Source organism: Canis lupus, chromosome 31 (assembly GCF_048164855.1).
Source record: "Canis lupus baileyi chromosome 31, mCanLup2.hap1, whole genome shotgun sequence".
In the NCBI taxonomy this organism is placed as follows: domain Eukaryota; kingdom Metazoa; phylum Chordata; class Mammalia; order Carnivora; family Canidae; genus Canis; species Canis lupus.
This window is the reverse complement of record NC_132868.1, coordinates 37,905,252-37,925,047: the sequence shown is the minus strand read 5'-3', so window position 1 is coordinate 37,925,047 and position 19,796 is coordinate 37,905,252. Positions and strand designations below refer to the sequence as shown.

General features: G+C 44.2%; 1 protein-coding gene and 1 non-coding gene across 2 annotated transcripts in view; one reads left to right on the top strand and one right to left on the bottom strand.

Moving 5' to 3' along the window:
* FNDC3B (fibronectin type III domain containing 3B) overlaps positions 1-8,264 on the bottom strand; it is a 338,058-nt gene extending 329,794 nt beyond the window's left edge. Inside the window, exon 1 of the mRNA XM_072808084.1 lies at positions 8,142-8,264. The gene's annotated coding sequence lies outside the window, so the exon portion shown is untranslated. The remainder of the gene's footprint in view (positions 1-8,141) is intronic.
* A 7,654-nt stretch (positions 8,265-15,918) lies between these two features.
* LOC140622497 (U6 spliceosomal RNA) lies at positions 15,919-16,022 on the top strand. Its single transcript, XR_012022255.1, has one exon. It is a non-coding gene; the product is annotated as a U6 spliceosomal RNA (small nuclear RNA).
* Positions 16,023-19,796: the final 3,774 nt, after the last annotated feature.

The window sequence follows — 19,796 nt, the reverse complement described above, 5'->3', positions numbered from 1 at the left end:
GTCCTTTTGTAAGTAGTTTATTTCACTTAGCATACCGTTTTCAAGGTTCATCCATGTTGTAGCATGTAGAGGAATTCCAGGCCTTTTTATGGCTCAATAGTATTCCACTGTAAGTGTACACCATTCGTCTGTGAATGGACACTTGGGCTGTTTCCACCATTCTGATATTGTCAATGCTGCTGCTATAAACACTGGCGTACAAGAATCTGTTGGAGTCCCTGCTTTCAATTATTTCAGGGGGTACATACCAAGAATGGAGTTGCTACATAATTATATATTTAATTTCTCAAGAAACCACAAAACTGTTTTCCATGAAGCTCTACCTTCTACATTCTCAACAGCGATACAAGAGGGTTCCAATCCAATGTACTTTTAAGTCTTTTCTGATTCACTAATTCAGAATAATATTTACTTCTATTACTCTAAATTGGAATTCTTTCTCTTGAGACAAGAAAAGCCCCAAGAAAAACCAGAAACAACAATATCTAAAGACAGTATTTTCTGCCTAAACTTACACAACGGAAGATACAGTTTGAGAAAAAAAAAAAACTTCAAAATATAAAAGGAAGCATAATATCCTAGAAATATATTAAGCATCCCGCACATACAACTTGTACTATAAAAACTGGTCAATGTGACCCCTAGAAAGTCACATACTAGAAAAGTTCATTGTCTGAGTAACTGGACGTAAATATACAGAGGTCTTTTTAAAGACCCTTACTCTTCTTACCAGTCAGTTCGTTCAGTACCTGGAATTAAACAGCCCAGGAAGGTCTCGCTTTAGGAAAAGCAGAGGAGGAGGGTGCCTAAAGGGCTTATTTAAATACTACTCGCAGGCCTTTCCACAAGGCAGGGGAGATGGGCAACTAAAAGCAATAATGATGTTCTTAAACCTTTAACACCTGCTCTCACCGATCTGTCATCAAGTCCTTACAGGTGATAAAAGAACTTTAACAAGTAGGGAAGCGAATGTCAACAGAAAAACTCCAAAACAAATCAACAGGCCTAACTGGAGTCTACTAGTGGGAGGAGGGGGTGACAGATATTTGCTTGTTGTTGTGATTTACTCTGCATACAAAAATATAGTTCTAACTTTTACTAGTAAACTGTTCCTAGCCTGGGATAGCACTGAGTAAGCCCCCCAGTGTCCAAAGGCTCCTACGATTCGATGAAAGGCCCAGCAGAACTAGCTCCAATCCCTACTGCAGTTTTACACTGTTTTTAAGTAAACTGATTTTTCCAAAGTGCTTAAAAGTAGCTTGTTCTCCTAATTTGGGAAATATTCCCTCTTATAATCTATTTAAACCCCTGTTACAGTAAAACCTTTTCATATAGAGTAGGAAACCAAACTGTATCCTAGACTTGCCTGGATAATTGCAAATTCCTAATTAGTTACATCAAGAACAATGCAGTTATTTTTAATAGAGACCCCTCTTTCACCAGTTGTGGAGAAGCTGAGTCCCTTAAGAGTAAATTAAATCATGCTATTTCCTGGGATTTTAGGGTTTTCAATTACTTCTCAAACGTACTACATTTGCTTGTGTATAAAGACAATTTTCTAACAATTATTTCAACAGAAAGCTTTTCATAATTGAAGACTATGAGTTGGTATTCTACTTAGTTTAAGTAAACTTTTCTGATTGGTTGCCTTTACAAAAATCTTTGTCTTCCAGAGTCAAAACAGGGATGTAACAGAAGCTTTAAATTCAAATATAAATTTAGTTTTTTTTAAACATAGCCTGTAAGTCCTCCAATTTTAACAATTCTCAAATTTCAGAAAGGATCAAAGAATCAAAGTTGCCACCACCCTGCCCTAAGTGTCCGGTGACAGACACTATTCTCTACACAACATTCCAAAAATATGAGCAAAATACCCCTATGAATTAATTTTTAAAAAATGCTTTGCATTTGCCCCCCCCCAAAAAAAAAAGTCATCGTAGAATATTCCATTAACAAAGAATCTAGCCTAGAACTTAATAAATGCCGTCTGAGGCCATAAACAAGTGAATGAAATCAAATTAATTTTAAACTTAAATACAACCATTTAAAACAGATACTTACTAGAATCTCAAATACAGCTAACCTTGGCTCAATACCATCTCACTAAAATCTTCTCCCTCCAGCTATTTAAAACTGACAAGCAGTTGTCAAGATATCAAAGAAACAAAACACTAGGAGCCAGTGCCTGAAACAACAATGAGTACTGCCAAGGGCATCTCATCGGTCAAGGGCACTGAAAATTACAATCCAGGAGTTTCAGAATGCTAACCTTGCACATCTCAACTACGGGCAAAAAAGACAAAGACTCAAGTCAAAGATGGATCCACTTCCAAAATGAGAAATACCCCCACCGGTAGATGGCTCAACACTGTATCTACCTTTTCTATTTACATTTGGTGGCTTAAAAACTTTCCGTTCCCCTATCGCCTCTCCCAACCCCACATACTTTTGGTCCACAAGGACTGATCCTAGACCCTAAACCTGCACCATAGACAACTCCCCTCCGGAGAAGCTAGGGCCCAGCCTCTCCAGAGATGTACCTTGCAAAGCACCCAAGTATCAAGTCCTCCTCCCAGTGAACCTGGGCTTGACTTCTACAGAGCCCTGCCTCGAACTAACCACAATGATTCAAGTATTTTCTGCCTTGCTGAAACACAGAACACCATATAGGCTTTATACTTTTCTAATGATTTATTTGAGAGACAGAGAGAGAGAGAGAAAGTGCGAGAGTGCGGGGAAGAGCAGAGGGAGAGACCAAGAAAAACTTGAGCAGACTCCTCGCTGAGCACAAAGCCTATGCAGGGCTTGATCCCATAACCCGGAGATCATGACCTGAGCTGAAACCAAGAGAGTCGGACGCTTAACCTACTGCGCCACCCACCGACCCCACCATACTTTATATTTTAAGGCAAACAAGTGTGTGTGTACGCACTTATGAACATTTTCTTATATTCAAAGGCATTCCGAGTAAACTAAAGAATAAAGCTTCTCCTCAAGCACTTAAGTGGATTCCCAATTGCCACAAGGATGAGAATTTAGGTTCGCTTGAAAATATCTCACCACAAAAAACTCTCATTTAATGGATTAACCTCACTGATGTTAAGAAATGGCAATTATGATTTCTAAAATGGAAACACAGGTAAGTTGCAAAGCTCCCTCTACCCTGAAAATATTCTCCTCCCCCCCATTCTCAGCTGTAATTACTGAAAGTTCAAATAATAGGCTAAGATAATATACAATGACTAAAGCCTTATGCCTCTATCATTCAGTATTCAAAGTTCCTCTGAAAGATTGCACACTTCTTTCCCCCAAGAAAAACCCCATATCAAGCAGACTGTCGTGTCCACGTCAGCAAAGCTAGCCAGCTATTAGCTACATCTAAGGAAACACTTCTCCAAAACATGGAGCGGGATGACTTACGCACAGTACAATTTGTGAGAGGTCACAAATCAACTATTCTATCAGGACAGGGAGAAAATGAACACAGCAATCCAAAGCTTTAAGCTTTATTTAGTCATCAAAAATAGAAAAATTATTTTTCAAACTGTCCACTTGCAATTTGGAGGTCCCTCAAAAGGTGCAAAGTAATAAATCAGGAACGTCTATTTAAAAGTTTGGAATATAACAGAATATAAGGCTGTACCACACACTTTTCGATACTGACTCATTAATCCCTTGGATGACCATTTTTTTTTTTTCCCTTGGATGACCATTAAAAAAAAATAAAAAGTATGGATGAGATGTCTTCTCTTTATAACAAAATCAGGAAACCCAAACTGAGAGAGGTTCAGAAGTTTATGAAAAATACACAGTTAAAAAGTAAAGTAAGTCCTTGGCAGGTCTCACTAGACATTTAAGATTTCTAATGCCTGCCCATTATTTGCCCATCTTTCAACATCTTTTAAGATTTTAGTAAGTCTCTCATTTGTATTAAGCGCCTTGACGTTCGAAAACTGGAACCATGTATCATGAGTTAAATGGTGTTTCCCATACTGGTCACACTCACGAGAACACTGTAGTCCTATTTATAACGTGGTCTTTATCCTGGTTCCTTGAAAATAACTATGCTCCCAAGGGTCAGGAATGGGTATGAAAAGGGTGTTTCAGCTATCTCAACAGTGTCATTAACTAATGACTTACCTGTAATTGAATTTACAAGTCTGAGAGAGCTGGAGGCCATGCAATTCACATTACACTAAAGTAATACAGATCAATTTAAAACTGATTTACAAGTGTAGGTCTTTCAGGATCCTGTAATGCTCTAGCATCAGGATCATGAACTGCAATTAATCCTAGGAAGTACAATAACTATGAAAGGCAAACAGATTCAGATAGATTTATAATGAACCTAGAAGCTACTTCTTTAAAAATTCTAATAAAAAGATTAATCATTTGTCTTTTCCTGAAAATAGTATGCCCTCCCCCCCCCCCAAAAAAAAAAACAACGTATTCAGTTACTGGACATTTATGGATAGAATCCAGATAAATGCTCACTTTAACAGAAGCTCGAATTTCCACTATTTCATTCAAAATCAAGAAAGTCGTTGAAATTCCTTCTTATCAAATGAATTCTAAAATGCAACAGAGATAAATTAAACTCACTAATCAGAAAACTACTTGACCATTTGCCACCAAGAGTATTTCTGGCTGTTTGCTTTCTTCTTAAATACATTCTTCCCAAGTCATAGATGAAATCTAGTGTTTTATATTTGAATTTATTCTCTGATAGTAAAGCAATGATTTTAATTCTTCAGATTAATTCTGCAACTACATTAGGAAAAGTGAACGATGGTTTCTCTGTATTATTTACCTGCCACTTATGGAGTCATATGAAACATGGTTAGCAGGTAAACATGGTTATTAGCGGACCTTTTTTTTTTTTAGCCTCCCATCAATGATAATTCATATTGCCTGTTTACACTCCTTTATTATGCTAAAATAATCCACATGCTCTGCCTTTCCAGCAATTCCAAACAAGAAAATGTCATTTAAATTTCTGTCCATCAGTTTAAACTATGTTACGTAAGCATTAAAAAAAAAAGTGTTCATTTTATCCACTCAAGGTATAAAAGCAAAACTGAGCTATAGCTAACTCAGGATTTAACTTCCATTAGAAGGTGGAATCTAAGCATCTTCTGGTGGTAAAAAAAAAAAAAAAAAAAGAAAGAAAAAAAAGAAAAAAGAAAAAAAAAACAGCGAACTAGATCTAAATAGCAGCATGATCCAGTTAAACGTGAACATACTGGGGAGTCAGAAAGTTCTACGTTGTGATTTCCATATGGTAACCACGAGCCACAAGTAGCAGTTTAAAATGATTAAAAGTAAATACATATATTTCTTAAAAGTAAATAAAATGTAAAATGGAGTTCCTCCGTTGCACCAGCCACATCTCAAAGGCACAACAGCTAAGGAGCCTTGTGTCTGCCACACTGGATGTGGATAGCACTGGTCTAGGGCCACTTCCCTCACCAAAGAAAACCCTGCTGTCGGGAGCATTGCGATCTTAGACAAACCAGTTTAATTCCTGTGACCCTCAATACCCTTGTCTGTAAAATGTCCTTAAGATCACATAAATTTAAAGACTGTTAATATATCTTAAAAAAGCACACACAGGGCTTAGGACACTTCAGATATCCAAGAAAGAGTAGTTACCAATACAACCCTCTATCAGACTTTGGCCAATGGTGGCAACCCCGAACAAGCCACTTTCCCCCCCCGGGCCTCATTTTCCTAAACTGCAAAGTTTAAGAAGTTCTCCTGGCGAACTTCGAAGGGCACTACCAAGTCCTACCACGTTAAATGAAGTGTGAGGCAAAAGGGGCACAATCTCCTTCTGAATAAATTACTACCTAGGCTCCTGTAGCCTTGCAACCAATCTCAAGCTTTCTCCCAAAAACCCCAGAAGACTGGCTCTCCAACAGTCCACAGTCCGATGTGGGCTATTTATAAAGTCTGTCTTAAAAGGTTACGGGAATATCCTTCTGAAACTGTATATACTGTAATTAGAAACTACAACCCTTATTCCATGATGGTATCTTGCACTTTTAACATCTCTTTTAAGTGAACACTATCTTTACAGCAAGTTTTTCTTAGTATTTAAACCAAGACGCTTTAAACGCATACATTATGAGTCTAAACACAACTTTTTAATGATTTTTTTTTTTTTTTACCAGCGAGGCCTCATTCTTAACCAGTTTGTGGGTGACCCTCTAGTGTCTAAACAATGTAAGAATGAACACCCTCACGGATGAGGTCCCCTTGCAGGGCCACAAACATGCCCAGAGACTTCTTACTCTGTTTAACGGCTGCTCCCTGGGAACCAGGAAACTGAAGGCCTGTCCCCAATGACGGGAACCAAGCCCCCCCCCACAAGGCACACAACCAGGGCCCCTGGCCTCCTTGGGATATGGGGCTGCCCCCTGCCCCCCGCCCATCCAGGCCCCCAGAGTCACAGCTTTAACTTGAACAGTGGAAGAGCAACTCTGGGGAGAAGAAATCAGAACAGAGCAGTGCATTTTTGCCCAAGGCCTGTAGCCTCAAAAAAAAAAAAAAAAAAAAAAAAAGTGTTATTCCAGAGCAGATTCCTTTTCTTCCGGGTCCGTCTGCTCCGTCTGACTCTTTGCCCACAACCGCGGTGCCTCCCCTTTCCTAATGCCCCACCTCTCGCCACTCTTCCCAAAAAAAAAAAAAAAAGTGGCTTACTCCTCTCCTTCAGTTTTCCCTAGCAGGGCCTGGAAACTGGAGGAAATGCAAATCAAATTAGCTGCACATTAAAAACTAAGCGGGCAAGCAATCGAAGGTGCCCACCCAACAAAAGAGGTGTCCCGTTCCAAGACATGCTCAAGCCTGGGTGTCGGGAGGGAAGGGAGACTCGAAGCCCACCGGGATGGGGAGATGGGGGGATGGGGGGGCGGGAGCGGGGCTGGGGGTGGGAGTGGGGATGGAGGTGAGAGTGGGGATGGGGGTGAGGATGGGTGGGGGTGGGAGTGGGGATGGGATGAGGATGGCGGTGGGAGTGGGGATGGGAGTGGGGGTGCGGGCGGGAGTGGGGATGGGGCTGGGGATGGGATGGGCTGGGGTGCGGGTGGGGCGGGGGGCGCGCTGAGCGTCGGCGCATCCCGGCCAAATCCCACAATGTTTCAAGGAATCGCGGGGCTGAAGGGAGAATAAAAAGTTGCGACTCCGGAGGCGGCGAGCGGACGGCGGCGCGGGGCTGCGCGCGGGGAGGGAGCGGGGCCGCGGCTCCGAGCCCCCCGCGCCTCGGCCCCCCCCGCGCGCCGCCCCCGCCCCCGCTCCCCTGACCCCCGGGCCCTTGCACAGCCGCGGGCGGGCCCCCGCCCCTCCCCCCCGCGGCCGGGGCGCCCCTCGGGGTGGCCGAGTGACCCGGGCTGCGCCGCCCGCTCTCCGGGGCGCCCGCCGCTCCCCGCCCGGCCTGCAGCGCTGGGCTCGCCGCCCCCAGCCCGGGGGGAGCCGGGGGGGCCGGGGGGGCCGGGGGGGCCGGCAGCGGGGCCCGGGGGCAGGCCGGGCGGGGAGGACGTGGCGCGCGGAGGTGGCCGGCGCGGGGCGGGGGAGTGTCCTCGCCGCGGGCAGCCCGCGCCCCCCCGACCCGCCCAGCCCGGCCCGGCCCGGCCCCCGCCCTCAGCCTCGGAAAGTGACACGTCGAAGGTTCCCCGGCCCCGCGCCCCCCCCGCCCCCGGGCCGCGATCCTGCCGCGGGGACTCCGGGGGGGCCGATTCCGCGGACCGAGTCTGCGGGAGGGACGGGACGGGGCGGGCGGGGGCGCCGCTGCCCGGGTTTTTTCCTTTTTTTTTTCAGCAAAAAAATGTACCCGCTCCTCTCCGCCGTCCACGCGCAGGCCCAGCCGGGGCGGGGGGGGGGGCGCGGGGACCCCGGACCGCGGCGGGGGACCCCGAGGCGGCGGCCGACCCCCCCCCCTCCCCCCCCCCCCCCGGCCCGAGCCCAAGTCTGGCGCCAAGTTTCCCCGGGAAGCCGGGCGCGCCGGGAGCGCTCGGGCCGCGCCGCAGTCGGCGGGCCGGGCGTCCGGACGGGGCTTCCCGCGCGCGGGGGTCCCGAGCCCCCCCGGCCCCCCCGGCCCCCCCGGCCCCCCGGCCCCCGCCCCGCCCCCACCCCGCGCGCCCTACCTGCCCTCGGGCCGATCGCGGGGCTCGGGGCGCCACCCGCGGGCCGCCCACGCCTTCCCGGCCGGCAGCCGAGGACCCCGCCGCGCCGCTGCTCCCGCCGCCGCCGCCGCCGCTCTCCCCGCCTCCTCCTCCGGCCGCCGCCGCCGCTCCAATAACTACCAGGCGGGTTTGCGGGGCGACTCCGCCATGTCAGTGATGTCGGGACCACATGGGGCCGCCGGCCCCGCCCCCGCCGTAATCCGCCGAGTAGCGCCGCCGCCGCCGCCGCCGCCGCCGCCGCCGCCGCCGCCGCCGCCGCCGCCGCCGCGCTCCTGCGGGCCCGCTGCTCGGCCGCCTTCCCGCCTCCTCTTTCCTTTCCTCTTCTTTCCTTTTAAGACTTGACTTATTTATTCATGAGAAACACGGAGCGACAGAGAGGCAGGGACAAAGGCAGAGGGACAAGCAGGCTCCGTGCAGGGGGCCCGACGCGGGACTCGATCCCGGGACCCCGGGGTCACGCCCTGGGCTGAAGGAGGCGCTCAGCCGCTGAGCCACCCGGGCACCCTCTTTTCTTTTTTTTTTCCCTTTCCTTTCCCCTCTTTTACTTTCTTTCCTTTCCTTTCCTATCTTTTCTTCTCTTTGCTTTTTTCTTTTCTTTTTCTTTTCTTTTTTTTCTTTCTCTTTCCTTTCCTTTTCTTCTCCTCTTTTCTTTCCTTCCCTTTCCTTTTCTTTTCTTCTATTCTCTTTTCTTTTTTCTCTTCTTTTCTTCCCTTTCCTTTCCTTCTCTTCTTTTTTCTTTTTTCTTTCCTTCCCTTTTCTTTTCTTTCCTTTCCTTTTCTTTTTTCTTTCCTTTTCTTTCCTTTCCTTTCCTTCTCTTCTCTTTTCTTTCCTTTTCTTTTTTCTTTTCTTTCCTTTTCTTCTCTTTTCTTTTCTTTCCTTCTCTTCCCTTTTCTTTCCTTTTCTTCTCTTTTCTTTCCTTTCCTTTTCTTTCCTTCTCTTTTCTTCTTTTTTCTTTCTCTTTCCTTCTCTTCTTTTCTTTTTTCTTTTCTTTCCTTACTTTTCCTTTTCTTTTCTTTCCTTTCCTTTTCTTCTTTCTTTTTTCTTTTCTTTCCTTTCCTTCTTTTCTTTTTTCTTTTCCTTCCTTCCCTTTTCTTTCCTTTCCTTTTCTTTCCTTCTCTTTTCTTCTTTTTTCTTTCTCTTTCCTTCTCTTTTTCTTTTTTCTTTTCTTTCCTTACTTTTCCTTTTCTTTTCTTTCCTTTCCTTTTCTTCTTTCTTTTTTCTTTTCTTTCCTTTCCTTCTTTTCTTTTTTCTTTTCCTTCCTTCCCTTTTCTTTCCTTTCCTTTCCTTCTCTTCTCTTTTCTTCTCTTTTTTCTTTCCTTTCCTTTTCTTTTCTCTTCTTTTCTTCTCTTCTCTTTTTTCTTTCTTTTCTTTTTTCCAGCCAAGCTAAAGAAGTCTGAGGCTTAAGAGGGGAACAAACAGCTCCTAAAAAAAAAAAAAAAAATCAGGACGGCACGACCTGCCACGCAGAGATGGCCAAACGCCAGGATACATGCAGCCTGTGCTGAGTAGTAACCAGAGCTCAGACTCTAAGACGCTATTTTTTTTTTTTTGCATTTGCAAGTTACATCGTAACTTTTTTTTTTCTTACATCCCCACAACCTTGTGAGCTATTCTGTCACTCGCTTGTCTGCTTCAATACCGCGGCACCTGTCCGCGCCCCAGCACAGCCGGGCCAGCCCGCGCTGCACCGAGGCCACAACGTCTGGCTTCCCCTTGCGGTGCCCGGTGCGCAGGCACCGACCCGGCCTGTGCTTCTGCGGAACGTGACCCCTTGGGTGACTCTTAATGTCTATTAATTAAATGGGTAACGTATTCCTGTTGTAGAGGCTCCAAAATGATCAACAGGCTGCCTCCCATCCCCCTCCCTTCCTCCCTCCCCCCCCCCAATTATCCAAGAGGCGAGAAGGCAGAGGTCCTCCCACAGAGGCCCCTCCTCTCCTTAGCTTCCCAGGTATTCCAAAGGAACACATTGGGCATCAACTGTTGGTCACCAAGCCCTGCTCAGCACTGACCCCAAGCAACGCCTTCCTTTCAGTGACCTAAAAAATAACAATCATTTATCAGATAATGCACATAGGACCACACTGAGGCCCGAGAAACAAGAAAACTGAGATGAAAAAACGTTCATAGCACTCAGGTCTTAGCTCAGACATGCAGAGAGATGGAAGTAGCATCGCAATTGCCTGTTGAAGGGGGCCTGCGGGGTGTGGGGAGAGGAGAAAGACAAGAGAGGAAGAGGACGCATCCAGATTTCTCATGAATGAGTTTTCTTGAACCTGGCAGAGGACCGAGGTTCCAGGGCAAGCCACTAACCCGAGGCTTCTCCATTCCTCTTGCCTGCTTTCACCTCCTTGCCGAGCCCGTCCCTCCATGCTTGAATCTAACCTTCTTGCCCTCTCAACTTTGTCAAAGTGTCTACTCATTTGGGTTCTTCCCCATAGTTTATAAATGATTTATTCAACAAATATGTATCAGGGATACCTCATTCAAAGCACAAAGCTTAGGTTGGTTGATGCTGGGGATGCAAAAATGAAGGAGACCCGTCAATAGCTTCAGAGCAATGCGAGAAGCACTGAAAAGAATTAGGAGTTTCTGGGGGAAAGAGCTATGAGACTGTGGGGAGGCCGGGAGTGATGTTAGCTGGAGCTCAAAGCCGAGGAAGAGATCTTAGGACAGGGAAGAGGAAGAAGAGTGCTCCAGACAGGGAAAGCATGCAGGTGAGGACAGAGGTGTGCTTCGGGGTCAGGAGAGTTCAGCGGGGCTGGAGGGCATGGCCCCCAGGGAAGCTGGAGAAGCTCAGGAGGGAGCTAGGGAGCCACCGCTTTTTCTTTTTTCCCCTCCCCGTGCAGGACCATCACCCAGGATCAGAACCATGTTTTAGAAAGAAGGCTTCAAGAGCCCCTTGGGAGACACGTGGTGAAAGAAGCCAATTAGGACAGAGGGCCCCATTTGGCTGATTTCACTAATATCCCACACAGCTCCAGAATCAAACTGGGAATTCCAGAAAGAAAGGACCTATTTCTCAGTCGTTGTCTTCTTCTTTTTTTAAGATTTTATTTATTCATGAGAGACACATGAGAGAGAGAGGGAGAGGCAGAGACACAGGTGAGGGGAGAAGCAGGCTCCCTGCGGGGAGCCCGATGTGGAACTCGGTCCCAGGACCCCGGGATCATGACCTGAGCCAAAGGCAGGCACCAAACTGCTGAGCCACTCAAGTGTCCTTCTCCTCCTCCTCCTCCTCCTCCTCCTCCTCCTCCTCCTCCTCCTCCTCCTCCTCCTTCTTCTTCTTCTTCTTCTTCTTTCTCCTTCTCCTTCCTTCTCCCTCTCCCTCTCCCTCTCCCTCTCTCTCTCCTTCTCCTTCTTCTTCTTCTTCTTCCTCCTCCTCCTCCTCCTCTTCTCTTCCTCTTCCTCTTCCACCACCTCCTCCTCCTCTTCTTCTTCTTCTTCTTCTTCTTTTTCTTTTCTTCATCCTAAAACAGCAAACACTTGAATCTTACTTCTCTTTGCACACTCCTGTTTCTCTCCAGATCTCATTATTTCTGCCTACTTCTTCTACTAGACTGATTTTGTTTTAATTAAGAATCAACATACACAAAAAGGCCTTAAAATTTTAAACGTATGCTCATACAGATGACCTCAGTGTTTCATTCATCTTCCTATCCTAGCACCTTATACCAGCGTTGGCACAGCACAGAAACCACAATAAATGTTGCAAAATAAGAGGAAGTATGGTGTAGTTGCAAAGAGCATGGAAATTATAATTAGACAAAAGCCAGTGATGTTGGGCAAGTTATTAAAGTTCTCTGAGTCCTCTCTTAAACATTCAAAAATATTTTATTTGTTAAATGGTGATAGTGCCTTCTGTTCAGGTCCTAAGAATTAAAAGCCTCAAACATCTGATACCCGGTAAATAAAAAATGGTTTATCTTTGAATGAATGAATGAATGAATGAAGATGTCTTCCCTGGAGGGAATTAAAAGAACAGGAATTGGAAACTATAAGGAAAAGATGGGACCTTTGAGAGAGCTCTTAACTACACATTGAAGGATTTAAATTTAATACAATGAGGTTATAGAGGCATGGAGTGATTGAAGTAGGTTTCAAAGCTGACTATTCTGGAAGCAGGATGTAGAACAAGGTTCTTGTCAGAAAACCATGACCTGACTCCAGCCGAGGTGGGAGATGATAGACTTAAGCCAGAGTGATGGTCTGCAAGTGGGAAAAAAGAGCCTCAATACGAGGCGACGAGTCTCACTATATGGAGTTGACAACCCAAGTCACCTGCCACGCTAGGTCCTAAATTATGGAGAACCATAGTCATAACTTTGCTCCAAAAGCAGGTCAGGATTTGCTCAAATACAAAACTTCAAATTCAAATGGAGATGCCTGGAAGTTAAGGCATGTCACAAAATATACAGATGTGTAAGCCTCTCTATTGTCCATGTAAGATGAGTCTATTAAAAAAAAAAAAGATCCAGAGTGATACTTCCTGATTTCAAATACCTTATAACAAAAGACATGTAACTTTAACATATATAAGAAAGCATTGGTTTTGGGGGCACCTGGGTGGCTCAGTGGTTGAGCGTCTGCCTTCCACTCAGGTCATGATCCCAGGTCCTGGGATCGAGTCGTCCCACATCGGGCTCCCTGCAGGGAGCCTGCTTCTCCCTCTGCCTGTGTCTCTGCCTCTCTCTGTGTGTCTCTCATGAATAAATAAATAAAATCTTAAAAAAGAAAAGAAGAAGAAAGCATGAGTTTTGAACTTAACACTGAAAAAAATCTCAAAGCATTAAACCTCTGAATACTTCTCTAAATCTAAAATGTTTAAATTTGAACTTCTTTCTCAGAGATGACTATAGCCAGCAAGGCATAGTGTCTAGAAGTTCCAGCCAGGTTCTCAGTCTCAATATCCTTCCTTCCTCGCTTTGCCCATGGCTAGGGTCACTAGATGCTTGCAGGCAGGCCCAGTCTTGCTTCTAATCTTGAAACCCGGTCTTGGCCTTAGATCTAGGGCATTAACTCTTTGCATTTACTTTTTGTCTGACGTCCTGAGCCAGATCTGATACCAGCTTCAATATGATCATTGACAAAAAGCCAATTGATCCTGTTTTGAAGAGCGTTCAGAACTTACTAGAGTCCTAACTGGTGTAAAGGACAGCCAGCTCAGTCAATAAGCCAGTCGAAGAGCCACACTGCAACTTCGGTCAAACCCACTTCTCCAGAACAATGTAACCGGTCAGGGGGGGCAGCTTCACCTTCCTCACCATTGTTCAAGCCAAGACACAGGCAAATTGTAGTTCAACGTCTGTCTATTCTTGAAGTCATTTCAAACGAGAACATCCATCCCACAGTTATCGGAAGCTCTTCAGGTGGAAGCTGTACGACCGCCTGCCGGGGCTCACAGTAAGATCGCAGAGTTGGAAGGAGCTAAAGCTTTTCAGCCCGCTTGTCCTCCCCAAAGCAGAATCCTTGTTCCCACGTCCATGACAGCTAAGCACCCGCCCAGCCTGAACACACCAGGAAGAAGGAAACGTTTCTTGCCCAGACAGCCCTTTATCAGCAACTCCACATCTATACCCAGTCTTCTGACACCTGCCTCCTTGCAAACTTTCCCCCAGTGGCCCTGTTTCTGCCCTCTGGAGGCAGACAAAATAATAACAGTGGCCTTCCACCTGACTTCCCTTCCAATGAGCTGGCCATCCCTGTCACATGCTCCCTAAAGACTCTCTTTTCCTGGATAAAGATCTCAGACATGCTGAATTCTTATCTCATCACATGGCTTCCAGATCTCTCTCCTCCCTTTTCTTCTGCGATCTCTGCAGGTCTACTTGTTCGACATCCCTGAAAGGTGGGTACCCGTAGTCTATTCATAGTCCGGGGGTCATCGGAACACGACCAGAGCCTCAGCTTGGACAGAATGCTGTGTCACTCCAAGTTACTATTGGGCTGATTTCCTTAGCTGCCTCCCCATCCTATTAAATCATGTTTCTTCTTCCATGAAAAGTGGTCAAGCTGGGTGCATTAGGAACGCAACTGATTTCCTCTTACTTGATTTTAATTAATGTTAATTGGACGGCCATTCAATTTCATGACACTGAGTCTTTCACCAAACAACCTCTACCGGCTTTGCAACATTGGTAAGTATGACAAGCATGCTTTCCATGTTGCCGTCCAAGTCACTAATAAAAACACAAAACAGGACAAGGCCAAGGACTCCCACTAGCAATTTTTCTCCAGGTGGAGGCAAATTTGAGGCAACGTTTTTTAAGAAGCTGTGAATGTGTCCATCCCCCTGACCTACCCGAACCACAGCACCATAGAGGAGCAGGTGGGGGTCTGACTTTCTTCATTGCCATTGTCGCCACCCTTGTCCCACTCTCACACCCGATTGACACCTGTGGTCACTTTCTCTACCTAAGAGATCAGGAGCTCTATGTGATACCTGAGTCTCTTCATAACAAACATGCTAAATACAGTCTTCCTCAAACAAATTCGAAATTTGCCCGGAATAGAAACGCTTGGAGATAGAGATATAGATACAGATATAGATCGATATAATGCATCTTTCACAGAGAAAGGAAGCAAAAAAAAAAAAAAAAAAAGTCTTTAGCTTAGCTACGTGCACTTGGGATACAAACCATTTTGATCAAGGAAAGATTCTGAAATTTGACCAAGAAGCAAGGAGTTGAAAACAGAGTAAACTTACTACAGAGACAACTGTGCCCGTTCTGTTTGTGAAGGGTAGGGTATTGTATTTGAAATCATTTCTACTCTTTTATGTGGTTACCACAACATTTCTTTTAGTCCTTGGAAGCACACCCTTTGGTATAGTACACGCAACCTCTGTGTCTCAGACCTCACTAGGGAGGGGGTTACGTTTTGGTCATGTTAACAAGCACCCCTTCTCTGACTCTGGCAGCCACCATTATTGTAGGGTTTCTCACTCCCCTTGTCCTCTTCCCAATTCTCTCTAGAAGGTTCCTGTGAATTTCTGAGCGAGTTCTTCAGCTTGCTTCAGTAACGTGTTCACCCAGCCAGAGCAGCTAATATTGCACCTGCCACTGTGCTATTGGTAGAATTGCAGCAAGTCCACCCGAGTTACCCCATGAGGCCGGCACTGCAGATGCCCTTCCTCTCCCTGGACAAACTCTGTTTTACTGATCACCAAACAGAGGTTCCTTGGATCTTCGTATCTCCTGGTCTATAAATCACACTCTGTTTCCACGAATTTGGCTCTTTTAGATTCCACATATAAGTGATATCACACAGTATTTGTTTCTCTGTCTGACTTATTTCACTTAGCATAACACCCTCAAGCCCCATCCGTGTGGTCACAAACAGCAAGATTTCCTTCTTTCTGATGGCTGAATAATAGTTCATTATCTTGATGAAGAAATAGGCTTCTTTTATTTGACAATGACAATAAGGTAATTTATTGAGGTTCCCTTTGTCCTTGGTTGCTGAGAAAATCAAGATAAATTTTGTTCTCAATTATGGCAATTATCCTTAGCCTAGAACTTCTGGTAAGACCATTCTTCCTCCCTTTTTATTACATAACTCATATTCATGTAATCCTTATTTTAATGAACCTGTCTTATTATATGCTTTTCTATCTTTATGGGAGGTAGGTATGTTATTTAGAGCTCTTCGGCTTCAAGGAACAGGAAACCAATTCAAGCTACATTGAAGGAAAAAAATACTAGGTTTAGAATGGAACAGTTTAAAATTCCTGAACCAAGCACTCACTTCATCAGTACAGATACTAAAATTGGAATGATACAGAGATTAGCATGGCCCCTGCACAAGGATGGCACACAAATCCATGAAGCATTCCTAAATAAATAAATAAATAAATAAATAAATAAATAAATAAATTTTAAATAATACTCATACAAATAAAACAAACTATAATCATTTTTTAAATTCAACAAATTTAAATAGTTTATAGTGACAGATCAACAAATACATTGTTTATGCTTCTTAGGATACATTAACATTCTTTCACTTGCTTTTCATGAATTAACTAACATTTTCTATCCAGCTTTATAATAATTATTCCAAAGAAGATTGAATGAATTTAAACACCTCTCTCCTTAAAGAATTTGTAATCTAAGTGACATCATCACACATTGAGAAATAGATGCCGAGCTTGATCATGTACCGTATTTGATTAATTGGGGTTTTCCAGAGAAAATTGAGCCAATCGAATAGATACAGAGAGAAAGAGAGAGAGAGAGACTGAAGATAGATAAAAAGATTGAAATTAAAAAAATATTTATTTGAAGAAATTGGTTCATGGGGGCACCTGGGAGGCTCAGTGGTTGAGCCTCTGTCTTTGGCTCAGGTCGTGATCCCGGAGTTCTGGGATCGAGACCCACATCAGGCTCCCCAAAGGGAGCCTACTTCTCCTTCTGCCTGTGTCTCTCATGAATAAATAATTTAAAAAAAATAAGAAATCGGCTCATGTGATATGAGCGCAGCAGGCAGGAGACCAAGGGAAAAGTTAATGTTTCAGCTTGAGTCTGAAAGCAATTTGGAGGTAGACTCTTCCTTTGGATATGTCAGCCACTTTTCCGTTAAAGCCTTCAACTGATTGGATGAGGCCTACCCGCATTATAAAGACTAATCTATTTTACTCAAAGTCTACTGATTTAAATGTTAACTTATCTGAAAAGTACCTCACAATGACATCTAGACTGGTGTTTGACCAAATGTCTGGTCACTATGGCATAGCTAAGTTAGAAAATAAAATGAATCATCATACGCACTTTAAGAGCAACTACACTGAGAGTATAATTGATATCATATGGGTCTTAGTTTATTCCAATATGGCTAGCCCTGCCTTACAAATAATAGATGCTCAATAAATATTTGTTGAATTATCAAATTGGAAATGGTATTATCTCTATCATGAGAGCCAAGCTAAAAATTTTTTCCTGTGAGTTCTTTGAGTTCATTAAAATCCCAGGTGGGGGCACCTGGCTGGCTTAGTTGGTAGAGCATGCAACTCTTGATCTCTGGATTGTGAGCTTGAGCCCCATGGTAGGTATAGGTATTACTTTAAAATGAAATCTTTAAAAACAACTCAGGCAGAAATTTATTTGTATTTATCCTATATAGGACTCAGTGCACTTATCCAATTTGAGGATCTGAGTCCCTCATCAGTTCTGAAAAATTCTCAGTCATTATCACTTCAAATATCGTCTCTCCTCTGTCTCTATTTTCTCTGAAACTTTTATTAGGTAAATGTAGGATTTTGTTTTCTCGTATATTTCTTTCTTTGTCTCCTTTTGTTGTCTCTCATTAATATCCTTAAATCTATCTTCTAGTTCACCAATTCTCCCTTCATCTGTGTCTCCTTTCCTCTTTAACTTGCATACTGAACTTTCAATTCTATGCTTATACTTTCTCAAAGGATTAAACATAGAATTACTGACCCAGCAATTCCTCTCTTAGTTGTAGTCAAGAGATGTGAAAACATATGAATTTTCAGCATTAGCTTTGTCCACTGCTTTCCCGGAAGTGAAGATCTCTACAACTAATATATACTGTTCTTATTCCTGTTTCATAGGTAAGGAAAACAGGTGTGGAAAACTTAAGGAATTTTCCTTATATCATACACCTAGACAGTGGCACTTCCAGGACTTAAATATAGTAAAATCTTTAAATCTAGCCATGAGCTCTAATGCAATATGGGGTATTATCCTATTATAATATTGATAAACAACTATGCCCGTTATCTAGCGATATGATTTAGTACTAATCTAAATTTAGTACTGAAGTCTGTGGTAAAGGGAATGAGAGATAATGTTGGTTTTGCTGTTTAGCTGGTTTCCCTCTTGGCAACAAAATGTGTGCTGTAGTTCTAGACCTCATATCTTCCTATCACATCCTCCAGAAGATAGGAGGATGTGCCTCTTTTCCAGTCGGCCCAGAGAGAAAGCAAGGAAGTGACTCTTTCCCAGAATCTGTAACAAATGAAATCAGCACCTCATTGGCTCTGACTGGGTTATGTATCAATCCTTAAACTAATCATGGTGATTTGGGCAAAGGGCTATAGTGATTGCTTTAAGTCGGGCCTACCTCTCGAGCTATGAATAGAGGCAATTCCACCAAGACCAGTGACAAAAATAGGGGAGGAGCCTTCTCAAAACATATTTGGTGAAATATTCCCAGAAGTGGAGGAATGAATATTTGGTTGCAAAGGACATTGGGGAAGCAGGGAGGATAGGGAGGGCGTTCCAGGAATAGATAAGCAAAGGAAGAGTGTGAGGTAAGCATGATAGAGTGTTAAAAAGGGCATGAAGTATATTTTTTATTGTTAAAATACAGGAACATTTTCCATGTAAAGAGCCAAGTGGAACTTTTTTTTTCTGATTTTTTTTTCTTTCTAAAGAGAATATATTTTGCTCTAAGACCAAACATGTGCTTCAGAGCCATCGTCTCTGTGATCACAATCATTCCTCATCGTTGATTTACTGCAATCAGACGCTCCTCTCAGCACTCGCTGGAACTGGTTTCTCTCTCTTAATCAAGGCCTCCCAGAGGCTGAGAGAGGTGTGGGCACCAGAGCCTCAGCCAATGGGGAGCAGGAGGAGAGGATCCCCCTCTAAAAAGCGGCAGCCTTCCATGACAGTAGTAGTAGAAGTGCGGGTGAAACTAGAGCCTGTGTGTTCACTACGTTTACAGCAGGGCTGAGATCATGTGCCAGATGGCAAGAGGGAGTCAGAATGGGGGACCTTTTGAATGCAATGATCTCCTCACCCACTAATGGTGTGGCTCCGGCCCCCCACTCAGGTCTCTTCAGTCTCCCATCCGATGGTAAAAACTGGCTAACTATTTATTGTGAGCATGTTTTCATTTGCTGAGGATCTGGGTATAGTCAAAATTAAGGAACAGAAAAACGGGTTATAAAAGTTGTGGGATATTTTATATTTACATTTAACAAATAAATGCCTTTTATACTCACAGAGATGCCTGTGTTAACGGAATGTGAAACCTCCACCTTACTGCATCCATCCACAATCCCCTTCTCGAAGCTCCCTGGCCTTGACTTTGGTACCTGATGCTACATGTTCTTCTTCTTTTCTCCCCATCTTGGTCTCATTTAATAATTCTACACATGTATTGAGGTGGTACTTACCATGCATCAGGCACAGTGCTCGGGAGGTGAGTGGTGAACAAGACGGACACCATCCTGCCTTCATGGACCCATTTTCCTTGCCTGGTTCCCAAGACGCATCACATTCCAGCTTGTCTACCTTTTCAGTCTCACCTGCTTCCTCCCATCCCAAGCTCCAGCAGTAACAAACTGCACATGGTACACGGAGAACACCAAGGTGTTTCATGCCCCCAATGCCCTCCCTTTCCTCAAGTTTTGTTCAATTAGTAATCTATCCATCCCTCACATCCCTCCTCTATGAGATCCCTGACCTGCTGAGATTATTCTTTCTTTCTTTCTTTCTTTCTTTCTTTCTTTCTTTCTTTCTTTCTTTCTTTCTTTCTTTCTTCTTTCTTTCTTTTTTCTTTCTTTCTTTCTTTCTTTCTTTCTTTCTTTCTTTCTTTCTTTTTTCTTTCTTTCTTTCTCTCTCTCTCTTCTTTCTTTCTTTCTTTCTT